Genomic DNA, 13005 nt, shown 5'->3' with positions numbered 1-13005 from the left:
ATATTTTTTTCTACATTAGGAAGGAAAGCAGAAAGTTCACTCCAAACATTTTGCTGAAGTTTAATGTCTTTCTTTCATTCTGAAAGCTGTGTCTTTACAAGGCAGGGGAGACCCCGGACTCACGGGGGCAGCTCTCTCCTGAGATCACAGCACAACGCAGGTCTCTAAGCACAGAGAGGTGAGCCGGGGAGGTCCCCACTGAGCCCCCCACTTCTGCTGCAGGCAGAGCATCACACTCACCCTTTCTCCCCAGCTGGCTCTTGACCGCCTTCCTTCTCGTTCCCTTCACCTTTCCTGCTTTCCAGGGGAAGTCCAATGTGCCTTTTGGCTGCATTTTTAATCCACCTTTCCTTCTGTCCTGTCCTCAGCCCCTTTTTATGGCTCTTTCAGAGGCTTGACATTTTTTTGCACTTTGGGGTCTGGCCTGCCGACGCTGGTGCTCGCTGGGTTTGGGGGACATGGCCGGGACCCCGATTCGTCAGAACGGCCTGCCAACAGACTCCACAGCAGGCCTGGCCGCGGCGGGACAGGAATTCCCGGCTGGGCTGGGCAAGCCCATGGGTGTCATTTTTAGGCTTCCATTTACGGGCAGGTCAACTGTCAAGTCCCTTATCCTCTCTGGGATAGTTCCCACTTCTCTGTAAGCCTTCAGATGAAAATAATTGTATACCACAAAACATGACCGGATGCTGTCATATTGCTCTGAGAAGAGCAATCAGTGAAACGTGGATAATTTTAAGTAGAGAGAAAAAAGAGAGGTTGATCCATAGGAAATCTTCACCAATCGGTGGCATTTGAACTTTTCCCCCTTCTTTGCAATCAAAGAAATAACAACTCAATGTCACTACTTACAAAGAGCCTAAGGATTAAATCTTTAATAATAAAAGTGTCATAGCATATTTGTGGGTAGAGGCCTCTCTAAGGCCTCTAAGATTTTACGCAACCCCACTTTTGCAGCATTAAAAAAAAAGACAGTGTATTTTATGACACTGGAATGATTTTTTGAATAACAAAACACAATATTGTGTCAACACATCATCTACTATACTGAGACCCAAGAGCAAAGACTTCTCCCTCCAAGTCACCTGGGAATGCATCAGAGCCGACCATCTGGGGCCTTCACCTGTGAGAGCCGTCACTCTCAGCACTGCACTTCCATTAACTCGAACCCCTGCAACCCACCCATGAGGTCAGCACCGTCATGCCCACTTCGCAGATGAGGAAACCAAGGCAGAGTTAGGCACCCAGTAACGGCCAGACCCAGGATGCGAGCTTGGTATTGTGTCTCTAAGCCTGCGCTTTTAAATAGAAGTTTCAAGATTTACCCAAACACAAGTGCGTGCACACACACGGGAAAGGAATTGTGAAGCATGGAAAGTTTGACCAGCATTTTAAGCTTAAAACAGACATAATTTTGAGCTTTCAAAAGCAGTGATTATTCAAAGACCATGGCTATGAAATGCTGTAGGGTATGGTTATCATCAATACAACAAAAGAAATGTGCATTTAAGCAGTGAGATTCCATTTTTTTATTATTAAGTCAGCAATAAGGTGAAATGTTGGGGAGAAAACATTTCATCTCTGCCTGAGGACACACACCCTCCTCATTGCTGGAAATGTGTATAGTGAAGACCGAATGATAATATGTAGCAAAAGAACTCTAAAAATGTTAATTCCCTTTTATGCAGTTACAAAAATTTTCCCAAGTAGATTATGATGCAAGAAGAAAAAGATGAGCGCGCCAGCACATCTGTCCCCGGGTCTTAGATGTCATGAAACATGTGATGCAATCTAAATACCCGCCGCTGCAGCGCTGGTTAAATGAGTCTGCACAAAAGAATTGTGCAAGTGGTGTAAATCACGAGAGGAACCCGGGCTTATGCTGAGGAAGCATCCGTGGCGTGCAGACACAGAGACAAGCCAAGTTGTGTAGCTTCCGACACACAATCTGTACAGTTGTCTTTGTGTGGAGGCTTTTCCCAGAGAGAGGAGGAGAAACATTCCTGGGAGGTGGGCGTTCCGGTAACTTAGCTCCCTTTTCATTTAACTGCATTGTTTGAATGTTTTAAAAATGAGTATATTGTTTTTATAGCAAAAGTAAATCATGTTGCCACAAAGAAAGAGAGAGAGAAATAAATAAAGAGAGAAAGAGAGGAGAAAAAAAAAAGAAAAAAGGAAGGAAGGAAGAAAAAAGTCTTGCTCAGGGCTCTGCCCGTCTCTGCGTGACTCTCTGCCCTGGCATTAGACTTGGAGGCTGGCACCTCTTCCCACCCCTCCCCTCCCCTTTTGTCCCCTCCCCTCCCCTCCCCTCCCTGCTCCACTGCACTCCTTGGCCACGACACTCGCCCGCCCACCTGACGTGCCTTCCCCAGGTGTGTCTGGGACAGCATCCACCCTACCAGCCTCCTGCCCAGGTCCCAAACCCTGGAAGGATCCCCAATTTACTTTCCTCAAGGTGATATTACCAGGGGATGTGAGGTGCGAGGTGAAGAGATGACAGAATGACTGGCTCTTCCCTGAAAGGTGAAGGCAGGCAAATGGAGAGCATGCCTGCGAAGCACCTGGAATGCGCCAGCAGAGCAGGGCACACCTAGGTGTGGGCATCTCCCGACCTGCCCGCCTGCGCCAGCTCACACCCTCCTGCTCCGACTCGGCTTACGCGTGCCGGGCCCTTACACACGGCTTCACATGTGCCAGGGGCTTCCTAATTTTTAATTTTGACAAAATTTCAGACTTTAAAAAGTTATAAGAATAATACAAATAATTCATAGATACCTTTTACACAAAATCTCCCAAATTAAAATTTTGTTTTATTTGCATGTCTGTTTCTGTGTCTCCAATTCTCTCTCTCTCTCTCTCGCTCTCTTGTTCTTCAAATTGAAGACAGAATGACCCTTTGTACCTAAATACTTCCATGTGTATTTACTAAAGGCAAGATATTCATTTACACAACACAGTTCAATTATCAAAATAAGGAACTTAACATTATTACAATACTGTTATCCGATGTACAGACCTCATTACTTATCACAATAATGCCTTTCATTTTGTGATCTCTTTTGTTCCTTTAATCTGAAATATTTGCCAAATCTTTTCTTAAAATACCGTGACATAAGCGTTTATGAAGATTAAAGGCTAGATATTTTGTAGACGGCGTCTTGAAATAGGTTCTTCTGATGCTTTCTCAAGATTAGATTCAGGTTATGTGCTTTTGTGCCAGACACACCATATATTCGTGTGTGTGCTGAGTCTAGTCTTCATGTAACTATCGCCATCGTTTGCAGACAAGGGGCAGGCGGGGCCGTGTCACCTCTCGCTGCTTGGGGTGGCAGGGCCACACGTCACGCTGCAGGCTGGGGCCCGAGAACGGGGCCCTGGGGTCCACTCCCACCCCCACCGAGGTCTCTCACAGGAAGGACACGGCGTTGACACACAACTGATGTGAAGGCATCACGGGCTGGACACGCGGGGGGGGGGCCTCAGCACCAGCGCTCCAATTCTTCTTTACATTTCCCAGGTGACTCTCCCGTGGATCGCAGCTGAGAAGCCCTTTGATGGGATTATAGACTCTCTGTGGTCCTGGTGAGGACAGGAGCTGCTAAGGGATGTGGTCATATCAGCGGTCATTACTTGATCTCCCCTTCGGGCAGTGACCACCTGCGATGGGTCTTAGGATGTGCCCATGCAGCGCACATATGGCATACCAGTTCAGCCTGCCCGCCGCCTCCCGAAACCAGTCTACGCTCCAACCAGCAACATCACCAGACTCTCCCCTCACCCCCAGAATCCTGGGGCGCAGCTGCCCCCACTGCCAGGTGCCACCTCTTTCCCACCAGAGGCCGCAGCTCATTCATCATCAAGGAGAAATGATCAGTCATCATTTCTCCTTGAATGAAACATTTTGCTTTTTTCTCTGAGATTCGGTGCCTCTGCCTATGTTGGAGGCAGTGGGCTCACAGTTCTGAGGCAGCAGCTCCTTCTGGCATAGGCCCCTGCTCCCAGCGCTGGACTGATCCGCCCATTGCCTTGTAGATCACACTTTTCACTTGGGGACCTTCAAGTTTGGGGGGCGGCAGCTGTTCCTAAGGATTGATTGGCACCTAGGGTGTTAATCAAATCCAGCATACAGTGTATTTATCACTTTTTGAACTAAGTGCTTCTGACATCTCTGCTTTGAATGGTAATTTGGAGCAGGACTCTCCCTCAAGTTTTCCTTAGTAAAGAGCAAGTAACACCCTAGCACCCCTTCCCCTCCTGCTCTCACCCGTTCCCGGAGTTTATTCCTCTAACAGCCTGTATCGAGCGGTGTCCTTAATTGCGTAGCCAGAGTGCTGCCCTGATCACTTCAACCACCATTTTACCTTTGGTTTTGGAAGTTCATAAAATCCTTAAGGCATTTCTTAAATTATTTTTGTTCAGCATCTTTTCTGTGTTTAGACATGGCTTCCTTTATGGGCTCCCCCTCGTCGCTGAGGAAATCTTCCCATTTTTCCAGAGATGCTTTATTTTCTACTGCAACTTCCTTTATTGTCTCAATTGATGTGTGGAAACATTTCCAAAGTTAGGCCATTACTGTGTATTTTATTTATGAACAAGATTGAACATTCAAGTAAGCTTAGGAAACAAATCAACTGAGCTCAACGAAGTTAAAGTTTCTTGGCAGAAAGGAGGGGCTCCCCAAAGCCTTTAATAAGTTAATTTGCATTGGGCTTTCCAGGAAAGATAAACAATTCCATGCTTTCCAAACAAATTTGGTCCTGGAACCCTCCTCCCTCCTGTGTCCCCCATCACAAATCAGGAGCACTGCAGCTTTGAGAGGTGCTGATGGCTGCGTTGTACCTGGCTGCTGTGGATACGCTGATCTCTCTGGCACTTACTCATGTAAGATTCCCAATGGGACTTTTTAAGAAGTTGCTGACATTTGTGTTTTTTGTTAACTCTTAAAATCCCTTTCATTTTTAAACGAAACAATGCTAAGACATTTTGGTTCAAGTGGTAGAGGCAGAATAACAGCATCCCAACTGTGACTCCGTCAGGGCATGTGGAAAGGGGATTTGAAGTCACAGATGGAATTAAGGTTGCTCATCGGCTGGGAATTCAACCCTGGGTTATCCACGCATGCCGGGCAATCACGAGCATCCTCTAGGGCAGGAGGGGGAGGCAGAAGAAAGTTGGGGAGTTAACTGCATACAGAAGAAGGTCCGAGCGCACGAGGTCGTATCGTCAAAGTAGACAGAATACACAATACTCGAGGTATGTGGTCAGCCTCTAGAAGCTGAAAAGGGCAAGGAAATGGATCCCCTCTGGTGTTCCAGAAAGGAAAGCAGCTGCCAACACCTTGGCTTCACCCCGTCGAGACCCATTTTAGACTTCTGACCTCCAGAACTATAAGGTAATAAATTTGTCTGGTTAACTCACTTCGGGACTATTTGCAGCAGCAGAAAATTATCACAGCACTAAATCTGAGGTCTGGGGGTGAGGTGTGTGGATAGACCATTCTGAGTGGGAAGAAAACATGAAGATATTTGTGTCCCACGTGAATGCGCACCAGAGGATGACTTCAGTAGAGGAAGGTTTTAATAATCCAGTGGGTAAGATGACCTGTTCTGTGGATACCAGTCAGCCTCTTTCCCCAGTGACTCGTGTCATTGCCCAATGGGCTCATGAACAAAGTGGTCATGGTGGTAGGGATGGAGATTTATGTATGGGCTCAGCAACATGGACTTCCACTCACTGAGGCTGACCTGGCTACAGCCACTGCTGGGTGGCCAATCTGTCAGTAGCAGAGACACACATTCGATCCCGATATGGCACCATTCCCCAAAGTGAGCAGCCGGCTACATGGTGGCAGGTTGCTTACATTAGACCACTTCCTTCATGGAAGGGGCAGCGATTTGTTCAAACTGGAAGAGACACATACTCTGGACGAGGGTTTGCTTTCCCTGCATGCAATGCTTCTACCAAAACTACCATCTGTGGGCTTACAGAATGCCTTATCCATCATCATGGTACTCCACACAGCATTGCTTCTGATCAAGGAACACACTTCACAGCAAATGAAGTGCGGAATGGGCACATGCTCATGGAATTCTCTGATCTTACCATGTTCCCCATCATCCAGAAGCAGCTGGGTTGATAGAATGGGGGAAAGCCCTTGCTAAGTGCAATACCTTGCAGGACTGGGGCAGTGTTCTCCAGGAAGCTGTGTATGCTTGAATCAGCGTCCACTCTATGGTGCTATTTCTCCCTGAGCCAAGATTCATGGGTCCAGGAACCAAGGGGTGGAAAAGGGAGTGGCACCACTCATTACCACTTCTAGTGATGCAACAGGGACATTTTTGCTTCCTGTCCCTGAAACTTTAAGCTCTGCAGGTCTTAGTTCCGAAATAGGGATTGCTCTTCCCAGGAGACACAACAATGATTCCATTGAACTGGAAGTGAAGACTGGCCACTTTGGGCTTCCCATGCCTCTAAATCAGCAGGCAAGGAGGGTGATTACTGTACTGCCTGGAACGACTGAATTGGACTGCAACTACACAATAGAGTAAAGAGAGTTTTCCTCAGATACTGTAGACCCCCTAGGGTGTCTCTTACTACTACCATGCCCTGTGATTAAAATCAATGGAAAACAGCAGCAACCCAATCCAGGCAGGACTACCAATGGCCCAGGAACTTCAGGAATGAAGGTTTGGTTCACCCACCAGGCCAAGACCATGGCCAGCTGAAGTGTCTGCCGAAGGTAAAGGGCGCATGGAATGGGCAGTGGAAGAAGTGACCACATGACCAGTTACAGAAACAAGGACTGGGATGGTTTGAATATTTCCTCCTTGTTTTGTTTGTATTTGTACATAAAGCAAATATCTTTACTTTTCTGTCTTATCCCCTTATCGTGCGACGTAAGTTGCATTATTCATGTCACAGTATTTAAGTTATAGAACATCAAGTTTAAGAGTGAATGTTACCCAAGGAGTGCCGTATTCAGAAGAGATTTAATAGGTTTCTGGTTGTACACAGGACAGGTGAATATTTTAGGCAAAAAATGTGTCTGTTATTGTAATTCTTTTAGAGATTAAATATGATTTAAGGTGATATGTGTAGTTGCCAAGTTAACAAGGGGTGGACTGTTATTGTTTGGGTTCATGTGCCAGGTGACACTGCCCAGTTGTCTGCTCACGCAAGCGTTAACGTGACTGCAAAGACATTTCACGGCTGGTTAATGAACCCGAAGGCTGGTGTATTAAATCATCAGCACACTGATTGCATCTGTGGCTAATTACAGCTGTAGTCCACTAAGGGAAGTGTTTTCCACGATGAGTGATGTTTCATCTAATCAGGCAAAGGCCTTAAAGGAGAAGTCAGAAGAGAGAATCTCTCCCTGCTTCAGTCTTTCCTGGGGGGTTCATCGAACACGTTCATCGTTGTTGCCAGCCTATGGCTGCCCTGCGCAATTGGGATGCGTGCGTGCCCTACACTTGTGGGAGACACGTTTATAAAACTCTTAGTTACAGATACCACCTGTCAGTTCTGTTTCTCTAGAGAACCCTGATTAATACACCATCTGCGTTAGTTTGCAAGCTGCCAGAACGCCTATATGCCAGGACTGGAATGGCTTTTATAAAGTGGGAATTTAATAAGTTACAAGTTAACAGTTCTAAGGAAGTGAAAGCATCCAAATTAAGGCACCAACAGAGATTACCTTCAGTCAAGGAAGGTCAATGGATCAGGAACCCCTCTGTCAACTGAGTAGTCACGTGGCTGCATCTGCTGGTCCCTTGCTCCTGGGCTCCATTGCTTTCAGCCTCTGTTCCTGTGGGGGCTCCTCACTTTGCTTCTCCGGGGCTGGTTTCCATCTCTTGGATTCCCTTGTCTTTCTCCAGATTCTGGCTTGCTTAACATCTCATGGCAACGTCTGCTGGGCTCCAAGCATCTCCAAACATCTATGTCTTTGTTTTCCATGTATCTGCATCTGAGTCAGTTCTGTTGTGAAGCGTCTGTCAGTTCTGAGACTTCTGCTCTGTCAGCTCTGAAGTTCCTGTTGTTTCTCCATTTCCAACACTCTCCAAAATGTTTCCTCTTTTAAAGGATTCTTATGCTACTCGAAACCCACCTGGAATGAGTAGAGTCACATCTTCACCTAGTCAAAGGACACACCCACAATTGGGCGAGTCACATGCCCATGGAGATAATCTAATCAAAAACTTCGGCTTGCAATCAGGATGAAAAGAAATGGTTGTACCCACAAGATTGGATCAGGATTAAAGCATGGCTTTTCTAGGTACTAATACTTTCAAACTGGCAAACCACCCAATAAACATTCTATCTTCAGAAAATGAAAATTATTATTGTCATTTTGAGATTCTTCTCTTGTATTATCTATTCACCTCTGTGAATTAGGGCAAGTTACTTAAACTTTCTGAGCTTTTTTAAAAATGTAAAATGAGAATGAGCATAACTTCTTCACAAGGCGTTACAAGGATTTTCTCAGGTCACACTCATGTGCCCCAAGATGAAGAATAGAGAGGGACGTACCTCGTTTTAGAAATCCTTTTACAAGAGAGGGGAAAGAAAGAGAATCCAGGAGGGCAGGACAAAATGGGAAGTGGATGGGGAGAGAGCAAGAAGGACCCAATGTGCTGGGTTAAATCCAGTTTTCAGTCGAGCTTATGGAAATTGCAAAATGCCTGATGAAATTGGATACCTTGCAAAAAGTGTTAAGCAGGCTGATTTCTGTGTGCTGGTTGGCCTTGGGGGGTTGGTGAGCCAAATCCAGTACACATATCTGCAGTAGCAGGGGGGTGAGGCCCCCAAACCTAGGCGGACACTGCATATGCCCAGGCCGTGGGCTTAAAGTGGTCAGGGGCCAGATATTTCAGCCAGAACTGAAGGGGCAGGCTAAGGGCCAGCTGCGGTCTGGTAAAGTGGGTGACGTTGTCAAGGGCCCATCCCCAAATCCTTCCCATCGCTGTGTCCCTTCTTCGCTTGCGTATCTCGGCACCATTCACTGTCTCAGCAGCACAGCCAAGAGAGTCCTCTCCCAGTGAGTTCTGAAGCCTCTTACCAGAGGGAAGTGTCAGGCAGATAAACCTTTTGCTTATGCAAAGTCCATCTGGTGTCCCTCCACCTGCCCCTGGACTATTGAAAACCCCTACTAACTAACAGGCCAAGCTGGGTTCTCTGAAAAGTGACAAACTTCCTTCCGTTGACACAGAACAGAAGCTCCTGGGAGCTCAGCCTCCCCAAGACTGGACAGGTGTGACAGGCCTGTGTCTGTGGCCACAGCTGCGGCCTGGTGGCCAAGCGGCCCCGGGAGGCCCCCGCACCCCCTCCAGCCCCCAATGAACACGTCCAGGGACTCCTGCCTCATTAGAATGCCAGCCCGGGCTCGGCTGCCTCCAATCCCCGGGGGAAAGTAGGTTGGGCAGAATTATAAATAACACAGTGGCAAAAGGTTAGCCTGGGAAACAAGTCTTCTCTTTTGTCTGAATGGAGTTGGCCTCACTCTTTGTAGTATCTGTGTCACTTAGTACCAAACTCAGGTATACAAGAAATCTAACTTAGATTTTTCTATAAATGGATTTAATTTCTATAACGGGCCGACAAGTGTCCAGAGCCTCCTGCTGACTTCTGCCCCGGGAGCTGCGTCTAAATGAGAGGGGCCTAAGGTGGTCCTGAGAGGAGGGGGCAGGTTGTCAGGAGTCTTTGCCATCCCTGCTGGCGTCCTCCGAGGTGCCCCAATTCTAGTCTCATCTTCAGTCACCCATTTATGCCATTTGTCCCTCCTGCCTCGTCCCCGTCGCGAGGCCCCGTCTGGCCTGCCTGTACCCTGTGCTGGGAATGTCTTCAGGAATGTCCCATCGCTGCCCGGTCACCACACAAGGCCCTTCTGAGGCTGTTCCGGGGCCACAGGCCGGGAAGGCCAATGCACAGGCTCCCTGCCCCCGCCTTGGGGTAGCTTGTTTTATAGGTTAAGTAATAGAAACTGACTGTGGCTCTTTAAACAGAGAAAGGAACATACCAGAAGTTTAGCAGGTGGCTCCCAGAATTTAATGATTAGAATTTGGTCAGAATTTAAGAATTACAGGTGGGAAAACTGGCCCAAACCACAGCAGGCAAAGCAGGAGGGGTGACAACAGGGGGTTCCCAGAGAACGGGACCTGCTGGCGAGGCCTGTTGCTCTGTGGAGGGTGGGAGGACTCTGCGCTCCACGTCTGCAGGCAGTGGGGATTTTCCCCACGTCGGGATGGGCTTTTCACACCAGACAGGCAGAATGCAGCAGCACCCACAGTGCCCCTGCTGGGGGTGGGAACGAGCGATGTGGACGTCCTCGCAGCGCTGAGCCCTGGGCCCCGGGCTCCCGACGACAGAGAAGAAACCCCTGTGCCACGGAGGAGCCACCCAGTCCCCTGGGGGCCCCAGCACGGTCCTGAGCGGCGGCACCAGTGTGGTGGAACACCGTGCACATGGCGTCCAGAGGCTCCACGAGGACCTGCAGCTGACCGTGGGGCATGGGCATCTCGCCCAGGCAGAGCAGCAGGGGCACGGCCGGAGGCCCCCCTGCCAGCACCTCAGCACCCACCCTGAGGAAGGCAGCGAGTTCCTGGAATAACGGGGGGCTTCTGCTCCTCAGCGGAATCGGGGCCCAAGTTAAAATTAACTGCAGTTAAGGAAAGAGAAAAAATTGATTTTTTTTTTTTTTGCAACCAGAATATATGAACAGAATGTCATAGCTGTTTTACAGGAAATCGTTAAATTGTGAGAATTAGCAAGGCAGTTGTTGAAAAGAAAAGTGAATTCATGAACTGCAAGTCAAAAAACGGGAGGGAGAGGCACAAGAACTGGGCCCTGCGGCCTCTGGCCGGGCGAGGTGGCCACGCAGGCTGCCTGCTCCCGGGTCGGGCACAGGGTTCGGCTGCCACGGTGCAATGCTGAAATGCAGGCAAAGCACTTGTCATGCCCAGAGCTGTGAATTCACCTACACAAAATGAATGGCTTCTTCAGTGCTAAATAAAAGTCCCAGTGAGACAGGAGAGGAAAATGCCAGAACCATGCTTTAAATCTGCTTAAGATGGTGACCTTTGAATTCTAAATGCTTACAGCTATCTTGCTATGACATTTGGCATTTTTTAACCTGGCACATTATAAGATAACGACGCTTTAGGAAAAAGTTGAGATTAATAAAGCTTCCCCCCAATAACACTAGATTCCCTCTAGCTGGATAATATAAAAGTAAAGACTGTACTCTGGCCACTTGACTTCCATCAGCACCTAGCTGTCTAATTGGTGAATGGCTCTGGGACATGCACATTCTTATTAAAATGTCATCGTGGCCACAGCATCATCGAGAGACCGGAGTTGTGCAATGGCCTCACCGACACTCAAAGCCTTGCACAGAGAACAGGAAGGACAGAGAGCTGGACTAGATGGGGCACTGGACATGGTCAGGCACCATAGGAAGTAGGACTGAATATACCATTCAGTATTAGTTGGCCTTAACTTGTCTGGTCTCGTCAAATAACACTGGTGACCAGAGCTGTACGTACCCCAGACAGACATGTCCTCAGGTCCACCCGTCCCGGTGGGTGTGGGCTCACTGCACGTAGAATTTTTGGATGAGGCTACTTCAGGATGGGTCTTAATCCTGTAACAGATTCCTTTGAAAATGGAATGGAGAGAGAGAAGCAATAAAAGCAGGAAGCAGAAATCAACAAAACCCAAGAGGGAGAGGCCAGCAGATGCTGCCAGGGTCCTGCCATGGGGCACAGGAACCAAGGATCGCAGGTGGCCTGTCTTCAGGAAGAAAGCATCGCCTTGATGATGCCATGATTTGGACGTTCTCACAGCCTCAAACTGTAAACTAATAAATTCCAGTTGTTTAAAGCCACCCCATTTCAGGGCAGCTGCTTTCAGCAGCCTTGGAAACTGAAACACTGACCCAGCTTCTCTCACAGAGTTTTCCATGAGGTTTGAACTGAGCAGTGTCTGAGTGCTTGCAACTACAGATAAAGCCTTGGACATACAATAACATAGAATTTATGATTTAGAGCACAGATTTGCATCCCAGCTCTACATCTTCCCAGTCATGTGAATTCTCTGGGTCTCACTTTCCTCGCTCATAAAAGGGGGTTTCTGAGTATTAGAAATATAGAGCTGAGTCTAGTTTACAGGAGACATACACCAAATACATGAATAAATATTAAAGTTTTGCTCACCATAATATGTATTATGTTGTGTTTGAGGTGTTCCTTCCAATGTATAAGTACGTGCTGGGGTTTGCCTCGGGGAAATACAAAAATTAACAAAAGACTGTGGAATAGTCAAGAAAAATAGGCTGAAAGGATGGCCCTAGGCTAAGAGGAAGATGATGGCTTAGCCTTGCACTCTTAAAGGATACTTTGCTTGTATCTCAGGGGAGAAAAGGTGACAGTGAAAACACACTTTGCATTGTAAATCCCTTGATTTGAGGGATGGTGTGCCCTTTTCTTTGTTGATTTGCTTCCTCATTTAATGCATGTATTCATCCATTCATTTGATCATTCATCAAAAATTTTATTGCAAACCCTTTTCTCTACTATGAGGAATGTTCTCTTCATATTTATCAGGATTTTGTTAGTATAATTAAAACAAGTCAGTTGATTTACTATGTTATCAGATTGTTGAGTATGCAAAACAACCTGAACGAACTACATTCCATAAGGTGACAGAACAGTGAAGATACCCAGGGCTGCGTTCATTCCTGGGAGAGTGCTAGAGCAGGAAGAACCCTTCATGGATGGGGTAGAGAGAAGCCAGATGGCGTTTTAATAAACTTTCAATGGCAATACGCAGGCTAGCCTAGAGGTTAAAGGTCCAAGGATCCCTACTCACTGATTTCGTTTCCCTGCATACCCAAACTCTCTCTCAAAGGCTCTCAGTAAGTGAATGCGGGGAGCTCCCAAAGGCTCAAACAGAGCAGACGAGCAGGAGAAAACCCTTGCAGGGCTTTAGCAAGTTCACTGTGGGGCCCTC

The sequence above is a fragment of the Tamandua tetradactyla genome, chromosome 4, assembly GCF_023851605.1.
Source record: "Tamandua tetradactyla isolate mTamTet1 chromosome 4, mTamTet1.pri, whole genome shotgun sequence".
Taxonomy (NCBI): Eukaryota; Metazoa; Chordata; class Mammalia; order Pilosa; family Myrmecophagidae; genus Tamandua; species Tamandua tetradactyla.
The sequence above is the reverse complement of the archived record's forward strand: the minus strand, read 5'-3'. Positions refer to the sequence as shown.